The 25,514-nt window shown below is 33.8% G+C and overlaps 1 protein-coding gene across 1 annotated transcript in view; it reads right to left on the bottom strand.

Moving 5' to 3' along the window:
* Positions 1-22,218, bottom strand: part of GALNT13 (polypeptide N-acetylgalactosaminyltransferase 13) — a 565,714-nt gene extending 543,496 nt beyond the window's left edge. Inside the window, exon 1 of the mRNA XM_053215090.1 lies at positions 22,129-22,218. The gene's annotated coding sequence lies outside the window, so the exon portion shown is untranslated. The remainder of the gene's footprint in view (positions 1-22,128) is intronic.
* Between the last annotated feature and the right edge of the window lie 3,296 nt (positions 22,219-25,514).

Here is a 25,514-nt window from a genome sequence, read left to right as displayed (position 1 = left end):
ATATGTCCTAAACAATAAACAAAAAGAAAATATGTACTTATATCAGGTGGTAATAAATTCTCAGAAGAAAACTGAAAGAGGCTATGAGCTGAGCTTTCCAATGAGTGTATCACAAATAGTTTACAGATATCCCATGATATATTGACCACCTCAACCGCAAAAAGTGGCCAAGTGGAGTTGCCACAATTGCCAGAGTTCACAGACAGGTAGCTTCAGGTCAGAAGCTTGTTTAAGGCTCTTTGCAGGATGGCCTGAACAAGTGGAATCTGAGCATGAGTCCCATTCTTTCTGATGGCGACATAAATAAAGAAGTGTCTACATCTAACCATCTATTTTAGCATTCAGCTAAAGACCCAGTGGTTTGCAAAAGCTCATGGAATGGTTTGAAGATTTTTATTTTAGGGGCCAAGAAATATTGCATACATTTCAAAATGTAGCCTATTGCATATGGGGAGCAGGGAGCCCGGGCAGAAAACTCTAGTGAGCACAGCTTCAGTTAATGACCCAAAGCTCTAGTAACATAAATATACTATAATTCTGTACCATATGCTGAATTGCTATTTTTGTGTTAGCCACGTCAGCTGCAGATTGACTGCTTTAATAATGATTAAATATTTTTTTCAAATTTAAGCTTTATAGTTATTTTCAATTTGCTGATAAAAATTTGATAGATTTGAAATCTACTTCTAACCACAAAAATTCAAGATCACAACTGATAGGAAAGAAAAATAAGGCTGATATATTCTAAATATCATTTTAGCTGATATAAATGTTTTGTCATAAAAGAAAAAGTTTAAAATCTTTTACACCTACTTTGTGCAAACAAATTTTCCCTCCCATGATGATAATTATTACATCATCATTTAAAATGTCATGATCGGGGGTGCCTGGGTGGCTCACTCTGTTAAGCATCTGACTTCAGCTCGGTTCATGATCTCAGTTTGTGGGTTTGAGCCTCATATTGGGCTCTGTGCTGACAGCTAGAGACTGGAAACTGCTTCGGATCCTGTGTCTCCCTCTCTCTCTGCCCCTCCCCTGCTCACTCTCTGTCTCTTTTTCTCTCAAAAATAAATATACATTAAATTTTTTTTAATCTAAAAATTAAAAAATGTCATGATCAGGAAAGATAGCTATTTCAGGTATAAAAATCTGTTATTAAAAAGTTCAGTTCATGGAGGCAAGATCTCATTATTTTTTTAAAGATTTTATTGGGAAGTCTTATATGATTCACAAGACCTTATCTTCTTTAACATATTGTTTTTATAATAATTTAATAATATGAGAACAAAGTAATTAATTTTCAATCAAGCTCTATACTGACATAATCATATTTGCTCTAGTTTATCTCATGATCCATAAAGCCCTGTATCTTTCCTAGCATCTACCACAGTTTCAAATTTACATTTTTCCATATTTGTGTGCTTGATGTCTATTTTCTTCAATATACAGTGGGAAATACCAATATAAAGTTTAGGTTTGCAGGACAGTAGTGGAAATGCAAAGTTGTAGCCTCACCCTAAGCACAGTGCCTGTTGTAAAATTCAAATAAATTAATCCAACCCTCTATTAACCAATAGCTAAGCCTTGCATTTAAACCTCCATTTTTTTCATCTTTCCTTTCCCCACCATACTTTTCTTTTCCTAGTTTTGAATTCTTGATAGGGCAATAATCATTAGTGTCAAAGAATAAGAGGAGACAACTAATTTCAGCCCACCATAATCTTTCAGCACCACGGAGAGCGACATAAGTACCTCTCCCAACCAATTTTGTGGCCATGCCAGCCTGAATAGGCTATTATTTAGCATACGTTGACAGGGATAAGTAAATAGGTAGAAAGTAGGGCAACACGTAAAAAGTAATAATAATAACTATGCTACTATTGAGCATTCATAAACAAAGATAAGTAAATAAATGGAAAACAGAACAACGTGGGAAAGCATTGGCATTTACTTAAGAGAATGTGGTTTTGCTGTCACTTAACATCTCTATATCTCCATTAAATCAAAAGGCAAATATGAGGGGCCCTTGGGTGGCTCAGTTAGTTGAGTATCCAACTCTTCATCTTAGTTCAGGTCATGATCTCATGGTTTCTGAGATCAAGCCATGCTTTGGGACTTCACCTGGGATCCTGCTTGGGATTCCCTCTCTCTCTCTCTCTCTGCTCCTCTGCCTCTCATGCTCTAGCACTTGCTCTCTCTCAAAAATAAATAGTTTTTTTAACAAGGCAAATATGAAGAAAATGTTAAACATAATCAGAGTTTAAAGCATAAAGCAATTACATGCTCACTACCTCACTACTTGTGTACCCCATATAGATATATCTCTTTTAGAAGGTAAGTCCTTGAAAAGCAGGGGCTGTATTACTGATTTCCAGGACTGAATATAATGTTTATCACATTATATACACCCATTTATTTAGTAAATATATACATTAAATTTATTATAGATACAGAAAATATATTACATCATCCTGTAAATAATATTTCACTTGCTTATTAAAGTTCATGAATAATCCATTATATTGGTAAAAGTATTTCTACATTTACAAATCTAATTATTTAAAATTTCAATATGAATGCTTATCAAAAATAGCAACATAGCAGGTAAATTTTGTTTTCATATTTTAAAATATAAACACATTTAAACATATTTAAAATACCACCTTCTTGTAATGAAGGGTTTTCCAGTGTGTTTTAATTAGTTGTTTGAACGTTTACCCATACTCCAGCATATTAAAAAAATGTAACAACCACAAAGATCCTTTAGTCCACCAATAGCTACTACAGCTGCCTACCCCATCAATGCACAAATGTAAGTCATTGTCTTATAGAGGAAGTAAGATATAAGTAACAAAGAAATTTATCAAAGACACTTATTAAATTTTAACATTTGAAAAGATTCCCAGAATCATACTAAATTGTCCTCCTCAGGGGCTCCTGGGTGGCTCAGTGGGTTGAGTGTCCGACTTCTGCTCAGGTCATGATCTCATGGTCCATGAGTTCGAATCCCATGTAGGGCTCTGTGCTGACAGCTCAGAGCCTGGAGCCTGCTTCAGATTCTGTGTCTCCCTCTCTCTCTGTCCCTCCCCCACTCATGCTCTGTCTCTCTCTACCTCTCAAAAATAAGGAAATGCAATAAAAAAAATTTTAATTGTCCTCCTCAGTCTTATTTTTCTTCAGTTATCCCATTCAAAGAAAATTATTTATGTTGCTATACAATGTATAAAATTATGTATACTGGATAACTTTAAAAAAGCAAACTCATACATTATTCAACGTTTAACAAGGAACAAGAATTAGAAAGTACTAAGTAGAGTGTCACAAATTTTGGTCCTAGACTTTAACTAAATATCTAATTAGAATCTGGAGGAAAAGGGAAGAATCCATTTCACTTTAAATTTGTCTGCATTGCCAAATTGATGTGATAAGGCAATTTTCTCAACATTAAAGGACAGAAGAATGACTATCATTTACTAGGAGAAGATGGCCACAACTAACTGTGAAGAATTTACAAAACTTAAGTAAATAAATAAAGGGACATATTTTTTATTTTGAAGGAATAGAAGCTGATATTATACTACAAATTAAATATAAAAATAGAACATGCTATTAGGATTTTTTCATTCATTAGCCTAAAAGGTGTGACAATTCATTAAGTCATAAATAGGTAATAATTAATAAAATATCTACAAAGGAGATATATATATATATAACATACATACATAATATATATTATATATATAATAAACCTTACATATATGTAGTTCCCTTGAAAAGTATAAAGCATTTTATAAATGTAAAGTATAATAACAAGTAAAAAGTAAAACCTAGCAGATTATTATGAACAAGAAAAATGATAAAACAAGAGACCCCATGATTCTAAACTCAATAGACACTATCAAGGAAGACATGTTAGGGTAGAGTATATAGCAATGTTTTGAAGTACTATTGCCTTGGAACAGTCATTAGTATAATATAAAAGCAATCAAGGTAATTATCCATAAAGGTATCAATGGTACACTCTCTGAGAAGAATTTAATAAACATGGAATTGGCTTTTCATAATTTATATTCTAGAATTTTAGCAATTTTAGCATAATATATATGAAATGTATGTGTGTATATGTGAGCATATGAGTGTGTAAGCAAAATAGACATGTATCAAAAGGCCAGTTCTATCACTTAGCAGCTAAGTGACCTTAGGTATGCACCTCTCTGAGAAATAGGCATATTTGGGGTAAAATAAGTATTATATACTATGTACTATTACAGATTTTTTTGAGAAATAAAAGATGCAGTATATACAGCTGATTCGTACTAGACACTCAATAAGTGATACTTTCTGTGTTTCTTGTATTGTAAATGCTCTTAATCAATTTTCAAAGATAATTAGGCTTTAAGGTGAACCCAGGAAGATTTCACTTTCCCTGTTATGGGGACAGTTTAGGAAAGGGAAGCAAAGTGATCAACACCAGTTGGCTATATATCAAAAATTCTCTCACTGCTTTCCCCTGCTTCAAGTCTCTAAACTCAATAATGGCTCTAACTTAGAATCGGAGTAAGCATTTGTACTACGAATAGTCACCTAGCCCTAATTCCTCCCCATCATATACACAACCATACATGAGCTCACATGAGCACACAGATTCCCACATTAAAATGTAAGTTCCATGGTCTTTGTCTGCTTTAGTCATAGAAATATCCCAGTAGACAGAACTAAGTGCGTGCCACTTAATAAGGGCCAAATAAATAGCATAAATCATCATATTCTTCTCTCAACAACCCCTACATTCAAGAAAAAAAAAAGGCTTTTTATCAGTCTCTTCACGATCAGCCTTTTTAATAGACTTCTAAATAGGCAATGAGTGCTCTTCTCTGTAGAGAAGATCATCTTGCCAAAACTACCTACTGAACCCTCCATAAACATTGCACAAAGAAGAAGAAAGTGGCACCTGGGTGGCACAGTCGGTTAAGCGTCCAACTGTGGCTCAGTGATCTCAGGGTTGGTGAGTTCCAGCTCCGCATCGGCTTCTGTGCTGATGGCTTGGAGCCTTGAGCCTGCTTCTGATTCTGTGTCTCCCTCTCTCAGCCCCTGCCCCACTCACGCTCTCTCTCCCTCAAAAGTAAATAAATATTTAAAAAAAAATTATTTTTAAAGAAGAGGAGGATAGAATTCATCCAATTCAACAAAGTAACTCTACCCCATATTCCTAGTTTGGCCTGAACTTTGCTTAGCCAACTCTAGCAACTACAAAGATGCCCTAAACTGCCTAAGATGTGAAAAATGTAGCAAGCTCTTAAGAAAGAACAGAAATAGAAACATGATCGGTTACTCAGGACTCAAAGCACTTTGATAATAACTCTAACATTTTCCAATTCAGAACTTCTTCAAAAAGCATTATGGAAGATAATTCCCATTTTACCACTTTTTTTTGGTCTTTTGTCAGTCCAGTTTCTAGAGTTTCAGAAGAAAGTATAAACTCCTGAATAAATTAATGTATTTGCATATAATTTTCTCACCTATTATTGAAAAATAGATTATCTAGAACTTTTTCCCACTTATTTATCTACTTTTAAACTATTGAGTTTTTGTTATCAGTACCAATGGAAAGAAAAACCAGTTTTATACATATAAATTGTGGACTTCACCCCTAATATACCATCCCACAGAACTATCTGAATAGAATTCTAAGCCAATTATTCTATTAATACTGAATAGTATTGCAGCATTTACTACAAGGCTTTTGCAAAGTCTTCCACTAGAAAGTATAGAAGTGATGATCTCTAGATTTTAAAACAAGTACACACTCTTTAAATGGAAACTTATATGGATATTTCAATAACATTTAGAAAGTATTCCCCAATTTGTATTTTATAGCTACTATCTGTGGTTCAGAGCCAATCTATGTGGCTACTCTTCTTCTTTCTTAATGTTAAGCAAAACCTGGATGGTGTTTTATTCATCTACTTGTTTTATCAGTTACTAACCTCTCATATTTTGAGATAAGTATCAAAGGAAAAAAGTGTCAAAAATATCTCTTTGAGGGGTGCCTGGGTGGCTCAGTTGGTTGAGCATCTGAGTCTTGATTTCAGCTCAGGTCATGGCCCTTTCATCCCAGGGCCTTGGGATCGAGCTCCATTCTCTGCATGGAGCCTGCTTGAGATTCTCTTGCTCTCTCCCTCTGCCCCCTCCCTCGCTTGCTTTCACTCTCTCTCCCTAAAATTAATTAATTAATTAATTTATTTATTTATTTATTTATTTATTTAAATGGGTGCTAAAAGAGCACTAGTCACTCTCCTATTTGTTTCTTCTGTTTCTCAAGTTGTCATATTTCAAGACTTGGTACAGAAAACTGAAAGCAATAGATACCAAAAGGTGTGGAACAAGTAAGGAGACACCAAGCTAGACCATTTTGGAGACTTGTCTGTTTATGAAAAATAGACCTGGCTACAAAAAGCAGTAATGAGGGTTAGGAGCAGTGTCCCAGTGACACAATGATTCTAGTAAAAGAAAATCTGTGGATATGAAGTTTGTAGATGTGTGCCTTCATGGGTTAAAAACCAAAACTGAACAAAAGAAATTGATCCAGTATTAGAAAATCAGGATATTTCTTATTTAAAACCTTGATATCTGGCTTGTCTTAAAAATTAGAAGATATGGAAAAATTGAACCCACTTTATCACATGCAAAATGGAGCTAATTCACTGGACCAAGAAGCTATTATACCTCACATGGATTATTAAAACAGCCTCCTTTTTCTAACCTTGTTTTCCTCAAATCTAGTCTCAAGGAAGTAGTTAAACTAATCCCATTAAACCCAAGTTAGATCATATCACTCTTCTCAAAATTCTACACACTTTCACGCCTCATTCAGTGTAAAGGGCAGAGTCCTTACAGTGGACTATCTTTCTGGCCCTCTACCACCCTGCTCTAGACATAGTGGTCTCTTTGCTACTTCTCAAACAGTTCAGGCATGATTATGCCTCAGAACCTTTGCGTTTCCTGTCCCCTTTGCGTATGATAACAGTTGCATCTGGCTGTCTTTCTTCCTTCAATTTTTGACTTAAATGTTGTGTTTTCAGTGAAAACTAGCCACCCATACAACTGACACACCTTTTTCTCGTTTCCCTAGTTAACTTTCCTCAATAGTTATCACCACATATAGATTTTACTTATATATCTTATTTATTCTGTGTCCCTCTTATATCAGCAACTTTATGTCATACATCTTTGTATATTTACTTCTTGCTATATCCCCTGCTCTAATAATACCGTACACATAGTCCTCACTCCATAAACTGCTTTGAATGAATGAATAAGTGATGGAGTATGGTTTTCCCTACTTTGTTAAGGAGGAAAACTAGAAGTTAGACATGTAATTTGTCCAAGATCACATGCCTCAAAGATAAAAAGCAGTCTGTTACCAGGGCTCAATATCCTAAATCTTCAGGTTACAGTATCAAGGAGAGGTATGCGATTTTTAAAGAATTAGAAAGAACAGTTCTGTGAGGAGGTGCAGAATGTTGCTATGTGAATAAATATGCTAACTCTGTCTTCATTTTCTGCACCATCTGTCTGACCTCTGTAAAAATAAAAGATCATGACTCTTGATTTAAGTGGTGAAAATGGAGAAGAAATCAATCTGTTTATTAGTACTTCGGCTCTCCTGCTTTTCTCATAGAGCCTACTTGGCTCTCCTTCTCTACTTTCCCTGGGTTTGAGTTAGTCGATGCTATAGGGATATTTGTTTGAAATTACAGTGACTTCCATCTTTCCTCCTCTGAAATATCAATTACTTTTTTAAAGTACAGCATAAAGAAAAGTTCACAAATCGCGTGTACATAGCTCTGTGAATTTAACAAAGCGAGTACATCCTGCACCAGTATTAGGCTGGTAAGTATATAGCAACCAGCTGCCCCACCTCAAAACTAAACAAAAAGCACCTTGAAAAAACACAATTTCCGTGACATAAATATCTCAGCATGGCCAATTTCAAGCTACCAACTTGATGTCAACTAGCTTGCAAACTTCCAACATTTAACAATCAATTCTTGCAACTTAATGCAAGACAACTGCAACACATCACTAAAACCCAAGAAGCCCTATCGTGTTTTCCACCTAATGGCTACACACCTCTTCACCAAAGTCAACCAGCATCCCGACTTCCAGCATCTATTTTTGAACTTAATACAAAGGAGCAATACACACTCTTTTGCATATGGTTACTTTTCCTCAATTTTGTATCTATGAAATATATCCCTTTGTTGCAAGAAGTGGTAGGCCACTCATTTTCCGTATAGTAGGTCATGGTATAATTTACATATCTTCTTTAGAGTTGGTAAACATTTGGTTTGTTTCTATTTTTTTTAATGTTTATTTATTTTTGAGAGAGAGAAAGAGCATGAGTGGAGGAGGGGCACAGAGAGAGGGAGACACAGAATCGGAAGCAGGCTCCAGCTGCTGAGCTGTCAGCATACAGCCTGATGTGGGGCTTCAACCCACAAACCATGAGATCATGACCTGAGCCGAAGTTAGATGCTCAACTGACTGAGCCACCCAGGAGCCCCACCTTTGGTTTGTTTCTAATCATTGTTTACTACAGTATATGATTATTATAATCATTGGTTACAATATTGCTATGAAAATCCTTATGCATGTCCTTTGGTGAACATATGTCCTCTGTTTGCGGAGAAGTACTCACCACACCTTCTTCATAGGAGAATTGCTAGATCAGGGGATATAGCAGGTTTATTAGAAACTGCCAAAAATGGTTCCAAAGGGACCACTGTTTAGAGTATGTGGGAATTCTAGTTTCTCCACACCTTTTTCTAGGGAAGGGATTTTCAGCCTTTTTAATTGTATGCATACTGATATATCTCATTTGGATTTAAATCTATTTCCCAGATGATTGGTGAGATTGAGCACGTTTTTATATGTTTAGTGAACCATTTGGATATTCACTTTTGTGAAGTGGTCAACTTAAGTCTTAGGTTTATTTTTCTTTAGGTTACGTGGTTGATTTGTAGGTCTTTACATATTCCAAATGCTAGACCTTTGTTGATTACAGCTGCTGAAAACATATTTTCCCACTATGGGACCTGCATTTTAATGCTTTTAAGGCAGATCTTGAATGAGAGGAAGTCCTTTGTTTTAAAATAATCTAATATATCTATATATCTGTCATTTGTCTAGTTTTGTACCTTCCTGCCTATCTACCACAGCTTTGAGATTTAATTCACATGCCTTTCAATTCATCCATTTAAAATATATAACTCAATGGTTTTTAGTATATTGACAGAATTGTGGAACCATCATCATGACAAATTCTGGAACATTTTCACCACCATCAAAATAAACCCCATATTTATTTTCAGTGACTTCCCATTTCCCAGAAGGCCGCACCAGTCTTAGGTAACCACACATCTTCTTTCTGCCCCTCCATATTCTTCATTTTTCATATAAATGGAATCATATACTATACAGTCTTTTGTGACAGTTTTCTTTCATTTATTATCATGGTCTCAAGGTTCATCCATGTGGTATTTTGTATCAATGCTAATGTTAATCTTCTTTAAAGCTGAATAATATTCAATTGTACAAATGCACTACTTTTTTTATTCATCCATTCAACATTTGAGTTTGTTTCCACTTTTTTAACTATTATGAATAATGCTGCTAGGAACATTCATATACACATTTTTGTGTGGACATATGGTTTCCTTTTGCTTGTGTATTTACCTAGGAGTGGAAATACTGAGCCATACAGTAACTCCATGTTTAACATTTTGGGGAACTGCCAGACTGTTTTTCAAAGCAGCTGCACCATTTTACAGTCCTACGAACAATGTATGAGGGTTACAATTTTTCCACATTCTTGACAGTAGTAGTTATTATGTTCTTTTGATTATAGCCATCCTAGTGGGTGTGAAGCGGTATCTTTTTGTGTCTTTGATTTGCATTTCTCTGGTGGCTACTGATGATGAACATTTTTTCATGTGTTTATTAGCATTTGTAACTTTCTTTGGAGAAATGTCTATTCAGGGACTTTGTTCATTTATGTTTTTCCTTTTCTCATTAAAAAAATGTTTATTTATTTTTGAGAGAGAGAGAGAGAAAGAGAGAGAGCATGTAAGGGGGGAGGGGCAGAAAGAGAGGGAGACAGAGAATCCCAAGCAGGCCCCATGCTGCCAGCACAGAGCCCTATGTGGGGCTCATGATCCATGAGATGATGACCTGAGACAAAATCAAGAGTATGACACTTAACTGACAGAACCACCCAGGCAATCCTCCTTTGCCCATTCTTAATCAGATTATTTTTCTTTTTATACTGAGTTCTAAGAGTTCACAAAAACATTTTGCATGTTTAATGCATTCAATGGCTTATTTAAGAGTCCTCTACCCACTCCTAGGTCATGAAGATATTCTCCAATTTTAATATCTAGAAGCATTACTGATTTACCTTTGACATCTGGAACTATAATATGTTGGCATTAATATTTATGTAATGGTGTGGGTCAAGATTAACTCTTTCTACATGAGTAAGCAATTCAACATCATTTACTGGGAAAACAATCTATTTTGCACTCTTAAATTCCAAATTTGCCACAAATTTATGTTTATATAGATGTAGGAATGTTCCTGGTGTCTAGAAGATCTGTTTCACAGCAATATCACATTGTCAAAATTAATGTACTATGACACTGTTTTGATTTCTGTTATGGAAGTTGTCCATTTTCTTCCTATTCTTGGTCTTTTGTATTTGTATATAAATTCAGAATCATTTTATCAATTCTTCCCCAATGTGTATGGTTTTGTTTGAGTTATATTAAAACCATATGTTAATTTTTTGATAATTGAATTTTTAAAAGACTGACTCTCCCTATTTGTTAATGTTATATGCTCCCATTTATTTGTTTCCTTTGCTTTCTTTCAATTATATTTGAAGTTGTCCTTGTAAATATTTTATACGTTTTTAAATTCATTATAAGATTTTATTTTATTTTATAATATAAATTGTATTTTATATTTATTTTTTAAATTATTTCTAATATATAGAAACACCTTTTATATATTTTCCAGCAATATTGTATCTAGCAACACATGTTTTTTTTATATTAAATATAACTTATTGTCAAATTGGTGTCCATATAACACCCAGTGCTCATCCCAACAGGTGCCCTCCTCAATGCCCATCACCCACTTTCCCCTACCCCCCACCCCCCATCAGCCCTCAGTTAGTTCTCAGTATTTAAGAGTCTCTTATGGTTCATCTCCTTCCCTCTCTGCAACTTTTTATTCCCCTTCCCCTCCCCCATGGTCTTCTGTTAAGTTTCTCAGGATCCACATATGAGTGAAGACATATGGTGTCTGTCTTTCTCTGCCTGACTTATTTCACTTAGCATAATGCCCTCCAGTTCCATCCATGTTGCTGCAAATGACCAGATTTCATTCTTTCTCATTACCAAATAGTATTCCATTGTACATATAAACCACATCTTCTTTATCCACTCGTCAGTTGATGGACATTTAGGCTCTTTCCATAATTTGGCTGTTGTTGAAAGTGCTGTTGTAAACATTGGGGTACTTGTGCCCCTATGCATCAGCACTCTTGTATCCCTTGGGTAAATTCCTAGCAGTGCTATTGCTGGGTCATAGGGTAGATCTATTTTTAATTTTGTGAGGAACCTCCACACTGTTTTCCAGAGTGGCTGCACCAGTTTGCATTCCCACCAACAGGGCAAGAGGGTTCCCATTTCTCCACATCCCCTCCAGCATCTATAGTCTCCTGATTTGTTCATTTTAGCCACTCTGACTGGCGTGAGGTGATATCTCAGTGTGGTTTTGATTTGTATTTCTCTGATGAGGAGTGACGTTGAGCATCTTTTCATGTGCCTGTTGGCCATCTGGATGTCTTCTTTAGAGAAGTGTCTATTCATGTTTTCTGCCCATTTCTTCACTGGATTATTTGTTTTTTGGGTGTGGTGTTTCGTGAGTTCTTTATAAATCTTAGATACTGCCCTTTATCCAATATGTCATTTGCAAATATCTTTTCCCATTCCGTCTGTTGCCTTTTAGTTTTGTTGTTTCCTTTGCTGTGCAGAAGCTTTTTTATCTTCATGAGGTCCCAATAGTTCATTTTTGCTTCTAATTCCCTTGCCTTTGGAGATGTGTTGAGTAAGAAATTGCTGCAGCTGAGGTCAGAGAGTTTTTTTCCTGCTTTCTCCTCTAGGGTTTTGATGGTTTCCTGTCTCACATTCAAGTCTTCCACCCATTTTGAGTTTATTCTTGTGAATGTTAATTATATATCTGCAATAATGACAATTGTATAGTATTTCTTTCCAATATTTATGTAGATAGATATAGATTTATTGCAGTATACTTAAAATACAATGAATTCGCATTTTTAAATGTAAAATTTGGTGAATTTTGACATATGTATATGCTCTTAAAACTATCGTCACAATAAATAATGAACATACCCAGCAGTCCTCAAAATTTCTTCATGTGTTTTTGTAACCACTTCATGAACTTCACACCAACTCCCTTACCATTCCTAGGCAACCATTATTCTGCTTTATGTCAGTACAGATTATATTTTCTAGAATTTTACATAAATGAACCATACAGTATATATTATTGGTCTGACTTATTTCACACAGCACAATTATTTTGAGATTCATCCATGTTGTTGCATGTATCAACAGTTCATTCATTTTCACTGCTGAGTATTCTATATACATATCACAACTTGTTTATCCATTTGTCTGTTGTGGATAGTTGGTTATTTTCATATCTGGGGTCTTACAAATAAAGGTGCTATGAGCATTTGTGTAATCACCATACTCTTTTCCTCAGTAATTACACTATCTTACATTGTGTATCCTGATATTGTTCCATGGAGTGTTCCATAAATTTTAACTAAGCCAAGTCAATTAATAGTGTTCTTAAAGTCTTGTACATATTTACTGATATTCCATGCACTTCTAACAATTTTTGTGAGAGGTTTGTTGAAATCTCCAGCTACTTGTAATTTTTCCCATTTCTCCTTTCAGTTCTATGCATTTTTGCTTTATGTATTTTGAACCTCTGAAAATCTTGTTGAATTAAGTACTTTATCTAATATTAATATAACCACTGCAATGTTCTTAATGTTCTTTTGATTAGTATTAGCATTATATTTAAAGTATCTTTTTTGTTTTTTTCAGAGAGAGCACATACGCAAGTGCTAAAGGGGGAGAGAGAGAATATTAAGCATGATCCATGCCCAACATGAAGCCTGACACAGGGCTCCATCTCATGACCTGAGATCATGACCTGAGCCAAAATTCATAGTGGGTCGCTAAACCGACTAAGCCACCCAGGTGCTCTTAAAGTGTCTTTTTTGAAGACAGTAAATACTTGGGTCTTTGTTTGTTTGATATTTCTTTTTTTAAATTTATGCAATTTGTCAATCTCTGGCTTTAATTGTCCTTAGATCATTGACATTTAAGGTGATTATCGATATGGTTGGATTTAAATCAACCATCCTCCTCTGTTTTCTACTGAATCCATGTCTTCTTTGTTTCCTTTTTCTTCTATTTTTGCCTCTTTTTAGAATGAGTAAATTTGTGACTCCATTATATTCTTTTTTTATTATCATTATTATTAGCTGTAACTCCATGTTGTGTTATTTTGGAACATGGTTTAAGGTTAATAGTGTACCTCTGTAAGTTATCACGGCCTACCTTCAAGTAATATTGTATCACTTCACACACAGTATAGACCTTTAAACAATATGCTTCCTTTCTCCTTCCCAGCCTTTGTACTATTCTTGTCATAAATTTTATTTCTTCATATGCTAAAATGTCACAATACATTGTTATTACTTTTGCTTCAAATAGTACATTATCCTAAAAATAAAATTTTAAACTAAGAGAGATTGTCTTTTATACTTATCTCTATGTTTACAAACTTGATACTCCTCATTCATTTGTGTAGATACAGATTTTTACCTGGCATCATTTTCTTTCTGCCTAGAGGATTTTCATTACCATTTGCTGTACTGGAGATCTGCTGGCAACCAATTCTTGCAGCTTTGCTGTCCTTAAAATTCCTTATTTTAGCTATTTTTGAAAGAGACTGTGTTTTCCTTTCAGTATTTTAAAGATATTGCTGTACTCTCTTATGGTTTGAATTATTTCCAACAAGAGTAATATTGTCATTTTTAATCTTTGTCCCTCTAAATATAATGTCTTGTTCTCTCGCTAATTCTGAGATCGCCTTTATTACTTATTTTAAGCAATTTGATTATGATCACCTGATGTGTAGTTTTCTTGTGTCTTGTCCTTGGGATTGTTGAGATTCTTACAACTATGAGTTTTTAGTTTCCATACAATTTGGTAAATCTGTCATTAAAAGTTTCTCATTATTTCCCACCACACTTACTTAGTATCTCAAGTTATACCAAGACTTCTTGAAGATGTTCCACATACCCTGGAAGTCTCTACCCGCCTTTTTTTCCATCTTTTATTTCCTGTATCATAATTTTACTTTTGGTTCCTATTCTTCAAGTTACTAATATTTTTTTCTACAATGTCTAACATGCATTTAATCTCATCTTGTGCATTTCCCATCTCAGGAATTTTATTTTCCACCTCTGTAAGTTTTATTTGGTTCTTTTTTATATACATTTGTATCTCCTAATTATGCACAATCTTTCCTCTCTCAACTAAATATATGGAATATTATTATAAAATTTTTTCAGTGTCCATGTCTACTAATTATCATACATGTCTTTTCTGCACCCGTTTCTACTGGTTGATTTTTCACCACATTCTGAATCATATTTTCTGGCTTCTTTCCTGGTAATTTTTGATTGGTTGACAGACATTGTGAATTTTACAGACTGCTAGAATATTTCTATTTCTATAAATTTCCTTGGGCTTTCTTCTAAAAATCAGTTAATTTGTTTGGTAAATGGTTTTTTTTTTGTTGTTTTTGGTTTTTTTTGTTGTTGTTGTTTTTAATGCTAGCTTTCAAGCTTTGCTAGGCAGGATCAGACAGCTTTTATTTAGGGCTTTTCTCCCATCACTGAGATTAAACCCCATTCTGATTATTCTAACCAGTGTCCTACTAGTAGACATAGAAACATTCCCAGACCTCTGGGAACTCCAAGGATATGCCCTCTATGCTCTGGCCAGATTCAGGTATTTTCTTACACACGTGTTCATTAGTTATTTGCTGAATACTCAAAGACCCATTACAGATTTCTAGAGTTCTCTGTACAGCTGTCTACTCTCCAGATCTCTGCCTTGTAAACTTAACCTTGGCTTCCCTGGCCTTCCAGTTCTGTTGCAATCAACTTAGGTAGACTTGCAATCCTCTACAGTTTTCCCTCCCCAAATTCTCCTCATACAGTGTGGCAATTGTGGGACTCACCTTGTTTGTTTCTCCTTTCTCAGAGATCACTGTCTACCATTGCCCAATAATCATTGTCTGAAAACTATTGTTTTATATACTTTGCCACAAGCAGAATTCTAATTTATTTTATTTTTATTCCCTTTTTCTGTGTCATTTCACTACTAAGTGAAATACAATACTAGGTTCTATTCATTATTGAGGTTTAAGAGCAGACATTGTAGTCTTGTTCCTATTCTCTAAGGGAAAGCTTTAGATATTTCACTATTATGATTTTTTGATATAATGCTCTTCAGTTTAAGGTAGTTTCTTCTATTCCTAGTTTTATCATGAATGGATTTTAACTTTTCTCGAATACTTATTCTGTGTCCATTGAGATGATAATATAGTTTTTACTCCCTTATTCTGTTAGTGTGGTGAATTACATTGACTGGTTGTTGAATGTTAAAGTAATTGTACATTCCTGAAATATATCCAACTTGGTCTTACTATAGTATACTTCCGTATTTAATTTGTTTTGATTACTAATATTGTATTTAAATATGTTTGCAGATAAACTAATGGGAGAGAATATCCTGTAATTTTTTTTTCCTTACAATGTTCTGGTCAGATCTTGGGGTCAAGATTTTGCTAGCCCTGGAAAATAAATTTTTCTATTCTCTGAAAGAATTTTCATAATATTAGTATAATATCTTCCTTATGTATATTGTAAAATTTACCAATGAAATCCTCTGGGCCTGTAATTTCTTTGGGAAGGTTTTCAAATACAGATTCAATTACTTCAGTAGCTATAAAAACTTCATATTTTTATTTCATAATGTTTCCTTGGGGGTTAGTTTATTTTTTCCTAAGAATTTGTTTACTTCTCTAAGTTTTCATATTTATGGAATAGTTTTTTTAATTATTTTCTCATGTTTTTACTACTCATAAGATCTATAGTGATATTTACCTTTTTTAAAATTCCTGATATTGGCAATTTGTATTTCTTTTCATTTCTAAATAGATAATTTTAACAGATTAATTCCATTAGTATTTTCTAGGAAATAATATTTCACTTTGTTGGTTTTTGCTGTTTCATATCTGCCTTCTAGTCATTAATTTCTATTCTCATATTTATCATTTTTGTATTTCTACATTGTTTGTATTTAATACAGTTTTATTTCTCTGGCTTCTTGAGAGGGAATCAATCTTAGAGATTAATTTTCAGCCTAAAACAATCTAATGGACACCATGATGCCCTGCTTAAACCCTCCTGTAAGCCCCAATGCTGTGTGCTCTTCACCCTCTTTCTATATTTTGTTGCTATTAGTGTGTGGCTATAACCTCCAGAGAATTACCATCAGGAACTAAAACTATCTTACCCATATGGAGATTTGTAAATGACCGGAACTTAAATCTCCCTTTCATGGCACACAAATTTCCTCAGCTACCTTATACCAGTGCCTCTCAATCATCCAGTTTCAACTTGCAGTTGAGACCTTTCTCAGAGAACTGCCTTTGGATTACCAGAGCAACTTTGATCATTTGGAGAATTTGAAGTGCCTAAGAATTTACATCTTCCCGGAACAGTCAGTTACAAGCTGATCCAGAGACTGAAAAGCTAGGTCTCTTGCTTCTAGAAGAGAAGCATCACACTGACGCGAATGTTTAGTTCTGGAGCTCTCCACAGGATCAAACAGGCTGAGTTTTTATGTGAAATCACATATATCTTGGCTTTTTACATTTCAGCAACCAGATTTCTCCACTCCCTCATCAGTGTCTGTCTGGAGAATTTCCCAATAAATCTTTGATTTAGGGAGTGCTTCCGGGAGAAACAAACTTAAGACATACGATACATTCTCCTACAAGCTCTGCTTTACAAGCTCTGCTTTAACTGGATAACACTACTTTGACATATCTTATTCTTATTACCACTTAGCTGAAAATATTTTTTAACTTTCATTATAATTATATCTTTACCCCTTCATTATTTAGATGTATACTGCTTATATTTCCAAATATGTAGGAATTTTCATGGTACCTCTTTGTCATTGATCTTTAGCTTATTTCCACTATGATCATAGAAAATATTCTGTATGATCTCATTCTTCTGGAATTTGTTGAGATTTTGGTATCTATTCCATATTTACTCTTTCTTACTTTTGAGTGCAATATTATGTGTGTTGTGCATGCATTTTAAAAGCACATGTACTTGTTAGAACAGAACCATATGAGATTAGAAAAAAAATAAGAGATGTATACTTGTTAACCATGGTATTAAAATTTTTCTATATTATTTTTTTATCTGTTTGTATAAGTTACTGAAAAACATGTTCAAAATATTTTATTATGTTTGTATATTTGTCTGTTGACTCAAATCTATTGTCTATTGTTTTCTATATAATTTGAGGGGAGGGCTATATTAGATGCATTAAAATTTATAATTGCAGTATGAATAAGCTATCCTGATAGTTCCCTTAATCATTGTGAAATGTGTTACCATGAGGTCTTTGATGAAAATTTGACTACACTGAATTTTTCATTAGTTTTTACATGGAATATATTTTTTGGTTCTTTTAAACTTTCACGAACCCTCATATTTAAGATGTTTCTCTTACAAAGGGCATGAATCATATTTTGCTTTTACATTCATTCTAGAAATCTTTATTAGAGAGGAAGTGTAATAATGTGGACACCTCTCCGGGTTATCTAATTCTAACCTTTTATTATCTCTGGGTATAAGCCTGTAAATTTATAGACATGCAAATTATGTCTGGTTTGGTGGAGATTCAATTGCCTTCCCTCCTTTCCTATGAAAAATGTTTTGTCAGTATATACATATTCATTTCATCTTTCCTGATTTATAAAAGCGCCTGTTCTTAGGATTCTTTTTTGAAATGGTTATATAATATATGCCAGGTTTACTCATGAGTATGAATTAAATAAACTCTTTACTAAGTGTTTAGTTCTGTATAAGAATTGTGAATTAACTTATTACGAAAATTATTAACATGATCTCCAAAAGAAATTATTTAGAATACTTACATTTAATGTAATTTCTGCTTAAATTTAAATCTAACATCTTACAGTTTTTTTCTAGTTAACCTCCCAGTTTCCTCTTTTCTTATAAATTAGCTTTTTCATCACTTTTTAAACTCTCATTTACTCATTAATTATGCGCTCATTTATTTTCTTAGTGAATACCTACACACAACAACATTCCTCAGGCATTACAACATGCATTCTATTTCTGTCTCTTCCCTGACAATGTCAGCATTTTGACAACTTTATCTCCCTTAAGTTCTTCCCACCTATTATATATTATAGTCCTCTATTTGAATTGTACATATATTTAAAACTCTGAAGCAATAATTATAAGTGTTTTGTGAAATATTCATTTGGATTACTCCATATGTTTATCTTTTTCATACATTGTCATTTATTTGTATATTCCTATGTTTCATAAGGAATCATTTTGCTTCTGTCTGAATAACTTTCTTTACTATTTGTTTTTAGTGTCTCTCTGTTGGGAACAAAAGTTTCTAAATTGTTGTTTGTCCAGAGAAGCCTTTGTCTTTATTCTTGAAGCATATTTCTACTGGATATAGAATTGTAGGTTGACAATTTTTCTCAGTACTTTAAAGATATCATTTCATTGTCTTATTTTTTCCCTTATTTCTGTTAGAAAATAAGTTCCCTATCTTATTGTCTCTTCTTTGATGATAGTATATTTCACCCCAGTTGCTTTTAAGATTTGTGCTTGGTTTCTAATCATTTGACAGTGATATACACAAGCAGCATATTTTATACTTATCTGACTTGGGTTTTAAAGAAAATTTTTGAATTTGTGGCTTAATATCTGTATTAATAAGAATTCTCTACAAAAAAATGTGATGCATGTGTGTGTGCATGTGTGTGTGTATGTGTATAGTGGATTTGGCTCATGTAGTGATTTGGAAACTGAGAAGTTCAAGGATCTGTGGTTGGCAAACTGAGACCCAGGAGAGACAATGTATAGTTCCACTCTGAGTCCAAAGGCTCAAGAATCAGGAGAACTGGTGGTGTAAATTCTAGTCTGAAAGCTAGCAGATGCAAGACCCAAGAAGAGCCAATGTTTCAGTCTCCGTCTGAAAGCCAAAGAAGACCAGTGTTCTAGATCAAGTGGTCAGAAAGGAGATCCCCCTTAGAGAACCCTTTTTTTCTATTCAGGCCTTCAATTGACTAGATGAGGCCCACCTTCATTAGGAAGGAAATCTGCTTCACTCAGTCTACTGAATCAAATGTTAATAACACCCAGAAACACCCTCACACACATAGAGCCATAAAAAAATTTGACTTAATTATCTGGGCATTCTGTGACACAATCAAGTTGACACATAAAATTAATGATAATAATATCTGTTGACAGTTTTGGATAATTTTCCCCACTATTTATTCAAATATTCATTCTGCTCATTCTCTTTCTTCTCCTTCAGAAGATCCCCAGAATACCAATGCTTTATCTTTCTATCATGTCTCAGAATCTCTTTGTTTCTGTATTTTCCATCGTTTTTACTCTATGCTTCAATATAGCTATTTCCTATCAACATATTTTCTAGTTCACTAATCTTCTCTTCTTCTGTGCTTAATTTGAATTAAATACATGTATGAAATTCTTAATTAAGGCTATTGGGTTTTGTTTCAAATCTAGAACGCTCAATATATTCTCTTATATATATATATTCCAGTTTCTTGGTGACTTTTTCAATTTTGTTGTATATTTTCTTGGACATTTTAATCTCAGTTAAAAAGTCCATGTATGATTACTCCATATTTGGATTACTTGGTGGACTGTTTTTCTAATTTTAATATTTTTTGTTATTTTGCCTTCTTTTGGAATCCTTGATATTTTTATTTTTTATTATATGCCAGTCCTGCATATAAAAAAAAACATGAAAGAAAATGAACTGAGGTTCTGGCTGATGTAATCTCTCTCCAGAAAAACAAAACAAACAAATAAAAAACATATCTTTGCTTCATGGCAAGCAGTGTGGGTAGCAAAAGATGACTATACAGTTTAGGACTGAGCTGGTTTGAAGTTGCTTTTCAGCCCTTTGTGAGAGCTGGTATACTTCTAATTCACCCTTCCTCTTAGGTTGTGATAATTTCAGGTTCCTAAATGCACATCTTGAGTGTTTTCCAGGACATCTGCTCTTATATACTCCTTGATTTCCAGTATTTGTCTCACCAGCCTCTGATACTGTCAAAAATCTGCTGTTTCTTGTCCAGTAAGTGCCTCTTTTTTTTTAAACTTCTTGGCCTCTCAGTTGCATATGACATGAACTGGCAAATAATTTTAAAAGGAAAAGGGATAAGGAATGCCACGTTTATTTCAATTTACTTCCCTTCCTTCTCACCTTGGCCACCTTGCCAGTTCTCTGATGTTGTGGGTCAGATTTTGCAGGGGCAGGTTCCATCTTTCCTGGTTGTTCTCAGTGACAATATTGTGCCACAACAAGCTATTTTACCATTATTGGAAATAGAATCTCTCCAAACATCCACTCTCTTTTTTTTTTTTTACACCCACTGAATTTTCTTTTGTATAGGAAAGCACATCCCCTAAGATTTCAATTCTTGCCTCCTTTGTCTTCTGTTGAATTAACAAGCTTAAATTTTAAACCTGAAATATGTCAACAATGAAGATCATAAATGTAAATACCATCTTTTGTGTACTTTGTGTTGAGTATTAATTTCAACTTTCTAGATCTCAAAAATATATTTCTATAGACACAGACCACTTACTAAACAAGAACCTTGGAATAATTCTGTACCTACAGATGTTCTGCTTCAAACTTGAAATTTAACCATAACACAGATGCTCATATGATTTTCTCAAAACATAGGCAAATATTGTGTAGTAAAAATTATTAGAGAAAGTGAGGGAGAGTGTAAATACTATGCTGCACATTTTAGGAAATGTCTCAGCTTTGGGGTAAGATGGATACATGCTCAAATCCTGGCTTGACCATTTATTTACCTACCCAACATAGGATTTAATATCTCTAGTCCTCAGTTTCCTTTTCTGTAAAATGTCTCTGATATTTATATGAATGTGAAAGTTTAAATGAAGTATGTATAAATATGTAATTCAAAATATCCTTGACTCAATCAATATTACTCACTTATTCATTTTTTTTAAAACAATTTCCCATGCTAAGTAAAAGTAGCTAGAAATACATTAGAATTGTGATGGGATTTTAGGTTTTAAAATTACAAAAGAACAGATTATTTTTAAAAGAATACCTATATATTTTTAAAGGTGAAAATTTTTATATATAAAACAAAATAAACTGTAGCAGAAAATTACTTGAGGTTCAAAAGAATTCTTTCATAGGAAGGAAAATATTAAATAGCTAAAGTTCTTACTGTAGAGCCTTTGTACTTAAAAGTTAGGTTAAATGTCAAAAGTAATAGGGTCATAAAACCTTATAAAAATTAGAAGTAACTGAAAGTAAACCTTTAAATTGTTACAAGTCTTTAAAACATGTTCTATTATGTAGTACAAAACCCTGCAAATTTAGGGACAATTGAAGTTGTTTTCCAATTCTGAAGTTGTTTTCAGAGAATCATGGCCAGTGTAGAATTGTAAGGGATCTTATTTAAAAGATAAGAATTATCAGATGTAGAAAGGTTAAGTAACTTTCCAAGGTTACCCACAAAAAGAGTCTTGAGAAAATCACAGATTAAAATCTGTACTGAATACCTTTGATTTACCTCTTCAGTTGCATTCTCCATCCTTCTGCATATTGTGCTGTGGCCTAAAAGGCTTCTGGTTGACTTCATCCACTAGGCAGCACTATCAAGAGATTAGAGGGAAGCAGTAGAGTGAGGTGAGGGTATATAGTCCCCCCATTGCCTCCCCCAGGGTAATTCTGGGCTGACTATTTCTCATTTAAGATTACATTTTCTGCCAGTCAGCCATCACCACGTAGCTGTTGAAGCCATTCTGTGGTTTACCTGTGGCTCTGCCCTTTATGAAGTAAGCATTCCTCAAATTACCCAATTGCATGTGTCATTTATTTATTTATTTATTTATTTATTTATTTATTTATTTATTATTATTTTTTTATTTTTTCTGTTTGGACCTTGATGCACATAGAAACCAAATTTTAACTGGGAGCCTAGCCCTTTGTGTTTTGTTAGTCAACATTTTCTCCTCAATATGGTGATCAGATTATTGCTGCTTAGAAAGGTGTTGATTTATTACATACATTATATAGAATGACGCAAGTCCCAAGTATGTTCTTAAGGCCATTCTTGCATAATGTTGCTTATTCCTATTTTTGTCTCTTAAAATGTAGTTTTAAATGTAAAAGCAAATTTACATTTGAAAAAACTTCAGGGTAACAGCAACATAGTACCAAACACTTTCAAAATCCAGAAAAATAATGTATCCAAAACAGCTCAATGAAATGTTATTGCCAATGGATTTATATTAAATTATTTATTGGTTTTATTTGTGTGTTTATTTTTCTATTTGTAATCAAAGTTCCTCAATGCATTGGAGCAAATTTACATAGAAAAAAAGCAAATTAATGAACAAGTAATAGCTATTATGTGCTAACAACATTAATTGGGAGTAGAGAAAACAAGTATAGTCACCTACCAGGAGGACCTTCCTCTGTTCTTAATTCCCACCACTTTTTAAAAGAAATGTTTTAAGTCAGATTATCCCCATTATTTTGTCATCCTCTGGTGGCAATTCAGTTATTTATAGCATTACCTTGTCATGTTTGTGGCAGTACATTTACCAGTACATTTAAAATAGTTTTTTGTTTATTCAACATTTTGAAGTCGTGAGTCTATTAGTTCCTGAACACACAATGACTCCTTAGTGGTTTAGGAAACAGAGCCGGCTAGCATAGACCCCGATTTTCCAGGGTCTAATTTTATCAATGATAAAAAAAAATAATAAATATTTATACTCCAAACAGTTGAGGAAAAGTTCAGCATCGAATGAAGCTGCAAATTATGAGTAGTACAAGGATTTCAAGTTCAGAAATGTAAAATGGTTGATGATTAATTATAATATTTTTCCTTGTCTCGTCACATCAATAAATCCTCCATGTGTTCTTTCACCTTCATTGCTTCCAGGTGTTGAAGCAATAGCTAAAGTAGCATGTTGTTTTCAGAAATCTTTAGGTAATTTGCCAACTGGAAAAGCAAGTCTAGGATTAAAGTCTTTAAAATTATTTTATCCTAACCCAGGATCAGTGGAAAAGATCAATCCATATTCCTTTATTTTATTCAGCACAGTAAGGCAAATTCAATGCTCTTGCTAAATTCACTACTCTAAAAAGAGGCATGGCTAAAATGGACATGTGTTACTTAGCACAGATGAATCCAATAATCAATCTTAGAGTAGCCACACTGCCTCAAGCCATGTGGAACAAGTGGCCTTATTACCCAACAAAAACCAGGAGTTAATATTTGGTTTCCATAAATCTAAAACTTGTTCTTGAGATTTATATTTAAAATATTTTTATATGACATGAAATGAGAGAAAATAATCATGTAAATATATGTGATAAGTGGATAAATTTCATTCTTATATTATGAAGTGTAGACTCACTGGGTTATAACAACACATTTATGAATTCTTAAAGCAATTCAAATTTATGAAATTTCATTGTAAAAAAATTATAAAATTATTTTAAATGGGGAAAAAACTCAAATCCCAGTTTACCAGAAACTATGATATTTAAATATTTTGTATAGCATACAACCAAAATATAAAATATTTTGTTTAGCATAGAACTTCATTCTTTGAATTATTTTCTATTGCTCAAAATATCACCAAAGATTGTATCAGAGCCTTTGAATAAGTAACGCCTTTTATAATCTCAAATTAACTGACAACAATGTACATCATTGAGTAATGAACATTCTTATATGTTGAAATTGTATGTATTTTGCATATGAGTTTCCTTGGGACCCCACAGGTAAGATTGCCCATCATGTCCCCATATTCACTAATTCTGTAACAACCAGATTAGTCAATAAGGTTATATGCTTGGTTCAGATTGTTACCAAGAATAGAAATCTACTTGATTAGCTAAGGATAAGAAGACTTTATTACAAGCTTACAGGTGACAAAGATCTAGAACTAGAATGAGAAAATCGTCATGAAAAGAGGCAACTCCAGGGATGAGATTCTTTTCCCTTCTCTCTCATGATCTTCTTTTGAGTTTCTACTTTTCTTTGCATGTCTTGTCTGCTCTTCTCTCACTTGACTTACTGCCAACTCACTTACTCTGCTTACTCATACTTTATGGTATTTCAAATGTTTAACTTGAAGATTTGTTTATTCAATTTATTCAATTTGAAAAGCAAATATTTACTAGGCACAGACTATGTTCTAGGTATAGATGGCTTCATTTTGCCATAGCTCCAACTCTGTCTCACTTTCCATCAGTTTCTTTCCACCTATTATGTGTCTTACACAACCCAAGCCTATTATAGGCCTCTTTATGATTCAAATTTAAGTTCTGCAAAAAGAAAATTGCTCTCTACTACAGAAGTTGTAAATTATGACTCAAAGTTCATTGTAAGCATTCAGATCTGTTTGGTTTCAAGCACATACACTGTTTTCCCCCTCACAGATCTTTAAATAATTGAATTAATCCTGAACATTTAAACATTGGGAAACATTTGCCAAAAGAAAAAAAAATGTATATATTAATGTCTGCCATCTCTTGCAAAAAGCAGGAGTTCTGGCAATACCAGGCATTTTTTTTTCTTGATAACAATTCCTTGAACAAATTAGCTCTAGTCCCCCAGACAGGTTGTGACCACTCCCAGCTGTGTCTCACACTAAGTTGAGATTCTTTTGCCGTTTATCTAAGTCTTTATGCACTGGCTTATTTCAGAGGAGTGCCTCTAAGCAAGAGAAAATTAATGACAGTACTTGTCATTGGAATCTTTCAGTCCTTTACAGTATCTGCATGACCTCTGGGAGCTTTCCAGTTTGCCCTTCCTGGTCTATCTCATGTTAGCACACCAAGTACATGCTAGCACAGTGGCTGGCCTATTATTGCGCTTCCCTAGAATAAAGTACACAATCCAGCGATCCTGAAAGTCAGGGCAGCTTTAAAATGGAA

Source organism: Acinonyx jubatus, chromosome C1 (assembly GCF_027475565.1).
Source record: "Acinonyx jubatus isolate Ajub_Pintada_27869175 chromosome C1, VMU_Ajub_asm_v1.0, whole genome shotgun sequence".
Taxonomy (NCBI): Eukaryota; Metazoa; Chordata; class Mammalia; order Carnivora; family Felidae; genus Acinonyx; species Acinonyx jubatus.
This window is presented reverse-complemented; position numbering and strand designations above follow the sequence as displayed.